Source organism: Schistocerca gregaria, unplaced genomic scaffold, assembly GCF_023897955.1.
Source record: "Schistocerca gregaria isolate iqSchGreg1 unplaced genomic scaffold, iqSchGreg1.2 ptg000538l, whole genome shotgun sequence".
Classification (NCBI taxonomy): Eukaryota; Metazoa; Arthropoda; class Insecta; order Orthoptera; family Acrididae; genus Schistocerca; species Schistocerca gregaria.
Window position 1 is genome coordinate 20,001 of NW_026061935.1, and position 5,000 is coordinate 25,000.

The window sequence follows — 5,000 nt, forward strand, 5'->3', positions numbered from 1 at the left end:
CCCTTAACCTAACCCACGTTGTCCCTTAACCTAACCCACGTTGTCCCTTAACCTAACCCACGTTGTCCCTTAACCTAACCCACGTTGTCCCTTAACCTAACCCACGTTGTCCCTTAACCTAACCCACGTTGTCCCTTAACCTAACCCACATTGTCCCTTAACCTAACCCACGTTGTCCCTTAACCTAACCCACGTTGTCCCTTAACCTAACCCACGTTGTCCCTTAACCTAACCCACGTTGTCCCTTAACCTAACCCACGTTGTCCCTTAACCTAACCCACGTTGTCCCTTAACCTAACCCACGTTGTCCCTTTGCCTAACATAGTTCACTGCTCGGAATCTCTGGTGTCGTTGTTATCCTCATGTAGATGTCTTGCGAGTGTTGCTTACTTTCCACATATTCCCGCTATCCACTGTCAATTGTACTGCAATAGGACTATATCGCCCCCCCCCCCCCCCCTCTGCCCCTCTCTTTGTGTCTCCGTCCTCTCAAGCTGGTCGGTCTGGCGTTTGAGTGTTAAATGAGCCTCGCAGCTGTTCAGTTGCGTTCAGATGTCGACGCCCTCAGTGTACGTCGTGGTATGGTCTGTGTCCATTGTCCGCTGATGTCGTACGCGTAACCCACACGCTGTACCGATCATCGGTAGTTACGTACAGAGTGAAGTAGTGTGATACGTGTGACCGTACGCTGGCTGTGCCCAACGGTGTCGAATCTCAATTTCCATATGTTGTGCTCGATGCTACTTGTCTCGTCTCCCAATAACAGCTAGGTTGCACTGTGGTACGCCGTAGAGGCGTGTGGGAGGAACGTACGAACGCATTGTATGTCACCCTGGGTCGCTGGGGGTGGTGGTGCGGTGAGTCAGGTCAGGTCAGCGTGAGCCGTGTGATGTAGTGACGCGTGTATTCCGACTTTGTCGTATTGCCTCACACAAAGTGCTACCCTGGTGGACCGCGTTCCATATCTGGGACATGCCGCAGATGCCGGTTGACAGTGGATCGCGGAAGGGACATCGCATACGTGCGCGGGCCACCTTCCACGTGTTCTCTTCTGCACATGTCGCAGTGTGTATGTGGTCTGATGTAGCGTGTCGTGACACATGACATCCTGGCATGCAAGAATTGTTGAATTCGCAAATGTAGGTGGACATCTACGTTTACTGCCCAAGATACGCAAATGAACTGGAAATCCGTTGTTGAGCGGTTGTTCACGCTGGAGGTGAATCTGTGATGGCGACGATCGGTACAGCTATTAACCGGTTGTTTCAGCGGTACCCGCCACATCCACACACGTGACTAGGCCCATGTGGGTATGAAGCGATACGCGGCGGTGGCTTGGTGGGACTGTTCCCGGCCGGTGAAGGGGGGCCGCCCGGCGTGTTGGCCGCGCGCTGCGTGGGCGCACGCGCAACAGGCGGCTGGTGGGGGGCGCCGAGTGGCAGGAGCGCCAGCCGACGGGCTCGGCAGGCGGCGCAGCTACGCTGCGGCGCACCCTGCACGCGGCGCCTGGCGGCCAAAGTTGGTTCAGCCGAGCCCGGTGCGAAGCGCGGTGGACATCTGCAGTGTGCTGGTCTGATTGAGGACTGTGTGCGTTGAGGATGCGCCGCCGCCTGGCACTCGGCGCCGCGACGCCGTCTGCTGCTCGGTCGCCCCAGCGGTTCTCGCAGGTGGTTTGTATCGCAGTTGTGCGGACGTGTTGGCGCGTGCGCTGTGCTGGGAGAGTTCGCTTCTGCACCCAAGTGGGGCTTTGCCCTTGTGTGGCGCTGGCGTTGGAGCTGCCGGTCACCATAGGTGGCGCGTGTTGTCTCCCGCCGGCAATGCCACGACAGCACGCTCCCGGGCCTCTGTCGGCAGCGGCAAGCTCAGTTGGGAGCAAGGGTGTTCGCACTAAAACCGTCTACTCGCCTAACTCCGGGCGATTGCGCCTCTCTCGAAACCGACCAAGTACCTAGGACGGCGCTGCGCGCCGCCGGGACCTGAGAGGGTTTCGAGGTGTATCGTGCAGGGGAGCTCGGCCTCCTCCTGTTTGCAGAATAATTGAGCGGACGCTTGCGTGTTCGCGCGGGCCCCCGGGACACACTCCCGGGCGGCCGGCTGCTCAGCTCTAGTTGACGCAGCTCCCTGGTTGATCCTGCCAGTAGTCATATGCTTGTCTCAAAGATTAAGCCATGCATGTCTCAGTACAAGCCGCATTAAGGTGAAACCGCGAATGGCTCATTAAATCAGTTATGGTTCCTTAGATCGTACCCACGTTACTTGGATAACTGTGGTAATTCTAGAGCTAATACATGCAAACAGAGTCCCGACCAGAGATGGAAGGGACGCTTTTATTAGATCAAAACCAATCGGATTGGCTTGTCTGGTCCGTTTGCCTTGGTGACTCTGAATAACTTTGGGCTGATCGCACGGTCCTCGTACCGGCGACGCATCTTTCAAATGTCTGCCTTATCAACTGTCGATGGTAGGTTCTGCGCCTACCATGGTTGTAACGGGTAACGGGGAATCAGGGTTCGATTCCGGAGAGGGAGCCTGAGAAACGGCTACCACATCCAAGGAAGGCAGCAGGCGCGCAAATTACCCACTCCCGGCACGGGGAGGTAGTGACGAAAAATAACGATACGGGACTCATCCGAGGCCCCGTAATCGGAATGAGTACACTTTAAATCCTTTAACGAGTATCTATTGGAGGGCAAGTCTGGTGCCAGCAGCCGCGGTAATTCCAGCTCCAATAGCGTATATTAAAGTTGTTGCGGTTAAAAAGCTCGTAGTTGGATTTGTGTCCCACGCTGTTGGTTCACCGCCCGTCGGTGTTTAACTGGCATGTATCGTGGGACGTCCTGCCGGTGGGGCGAGCCGAAGGGGTGCTTTCGCGTCCCGAGGCGGACCCCGTTTAAATCCTACCAGGGTGCTCTTTGTTGAGTGTCTCGGTGGGCCGGCACGTTTACTTTGGACAAATTAGAGTGCTTAAAGCAGGCAAGCCCGCCTGAATACTGTGTGCATGGAATAATGGAATAGGACCTCGGTTCTATTTTGTTGGTTTTCGGAACCCGAGGTAATGATTAATAGGGACAGGCGGGGGCATTCGTATTGCGACGTTAGAGGTGAAATTCTTGGATCGTCGCAAGACGAACAGAAGCGAAAGCATTTGCCAAGTATGTTTTCATTAATCAAGAACGAAAGTTAGAGGTTCGAAGGCGATCAGATACCGCCCTAGTTCTAACCATAAACGATGCCAGCCAGCGATCCGCCGCAGTTCCTCCGATGACTCGGCGGGCAGCCTCCGGGAAACCAAAGCTTTTGGGTTCCGGGGGAAGTATGGTTGCAAAGCTGAAACTTAAAGGAATTGACGGAAGGGCACCACCAGGAGTGGAGCCTGCGGCTTAATTTGACTCAACACGGGAAACCTCACCAGGCCCGGACACCGGAAGGATTGACAGATTGATAGCTCTTTCTTGATTCGGTGGGTGGTGGTGCATGGCCGTTCTTAGTTGGTGGAGCGATTTGTCTGGTTAATTCCGATAACGAACGAGACTCTAGCCTGCTAACTAGTCGCGTGACATCATTCGTGCTGTCAGCGATTACTTTTCTTCTTAGAGGGACAGGCGGCTTCTAGCCGCACGAGATTGAGCAATAACAGGTCTGTGATGCCCTTAGATGTTCTGGGCCGCACGCGCGCTACACTGAAGGAATCAGCGTGTCTTCCTAGGCCGAAAGGTCGGGGTAACCCGCTGAACCTCCTTCGTGCTAGGGATTGGGGCTTGCAATTGTTCCCCATGAACGAGGAATTCCCAGTAAGCGCGAGTCATAAGCTCGCGTTGATTACGTCCCTGCCCTTTGTACACACCGCCCGTCGCTACTACCGATTGAATGATTTAGTGAGGTCTTCGGACTGGTACGCGGCATCGACTCTGTCGTTGCCGATGCTACCGGAAAGATGACCAAACTTGATCATTTAGAGGAAGTAAAAGTCGTAACAAGGTTTCCGTAGGTGAACCTGCGGAAGGATCATTACCGACTAGACTGCATGTCTTTCGATGTGCGTGTCGTGTCGTGTCGCGCAACACGCTACCTGTACGGCAGTGGCCGTGCGCCGCGTGCGGAACCACGCGTGCCTCTCAAAACTAGCGGAAGTGTTGTTGTTGTGTGGTACGAGCGCTGAAGCTCTGGAGCGGCTGGCCTGCGGTACCTGGCGCCTGGCGCCGGTTTTGAATGACGTTCGCCCGAGTGCCTGTCCGCTCCGGTGTGGAGCCGTACGACGCCCATCGGCTGTGAGGCCGTTGGACACAAAAAAAAATAGTGGAACAGGGGCCGTCAGACGCCTCAGTCCCGCAAATGCTACTGTCTTGAAAGAGACAGTGGGAGACTGAAAAGGAAAAGATCACCCAGGACGGTGGATCACTCGGCTCGTGGGTCGATGAAGAACGCAGCAAATTGCGCGTCGACATGTGAACTGCAGGACACATGAACATCGACGTTTCGAACGCACATTGCGGTCCATGGATTCCGTTCCCGGGCCACGTCTGGCTGAGGGTCGGCTACGTATACTGAAGCGCGCGGCGTTTGTCCCGCTTCGGAGACGTGGGAGTGTCGTGGTCGCCTGTGTGGCCGGCCGCGTCTCCTTAAACGTGCGATGCGCGCCCGTCGCCTGGCGGTTCGCATACCGGTACTTTCTCGGTAGCGTGCACAGCTGGCTGGCGGTGTGGCGTGCGACACCTCGTACAACGACCTCAGAGCAGGCGAGACTACCCGCTGAATTTAAGCATATTACTAAGCGGAGGAAAAGAAACTAACAAGGATTCCCCCAGTAGCGGCGAGCGAACAGGGAAGAGTCCAGCACCGAACCCCGCAGGCTGCCGCCTGTCGTGGCATGTGGTGTTTGGGAGGGTCCACTACCCCGACGCCTCGCGCCGAGCCCAAGTCCAACTTGAATGAGGCCACGGCCCGTAGAGGGTGCCAGGCCCGTAGCGGCCGGTGCGAGCGTCGGCGGGACCTCTCCTTCG

The 5,000-nt window shown here is 56.1% G+C and overlaps 3 non-coding genes across 3 annotated transcripts in view; all 3 read left to right on the forward strand.

Annotated features, from left to right (window-relative positions):
• The first annotated feature begins 2,118 nt into the window (after window positions 1-2,118).
• LOC126314165 (small subunit ribosomal RNA) lies at window positions 2,119-4,011 on the forward strand. Its single transcript, XR_007555649.1, has one exon. It is a non-coding gene; the product is annotated as a small subunit ribosomal RNA (ribosomal RNA).
• Window positions 4,012-4,379: 368 nt separating this feature from the next.
• LOC126314163 (5.8S ribosomal RNA) lies at window positions 4,380-4,534 on the forward strand. The gene has a single exon (XR_007555647.1). It is a non-coding gene; the product is annotated as a 5.8S ribosomal RNA (ribosomal RNA).
• Window positions 4,535-4,722: 188 nt separating this feature from the next.
• Window positions 4,723-5,000, forward strand: part of LOC126314157 (large subunit ribosomal RNA) — a 4,222-nt gene continuing 3,944 nt past the window's right edge. Inside the window, exon 1 of the ribosomal RNA XR_007555642.1 lies at window positions 4,723-5,000. This exon is cut by the window's right edge and continues 3,944 nt beyond it. This is a non-coding gene — a ribosomal RNA (large subunit ribosomal RNA).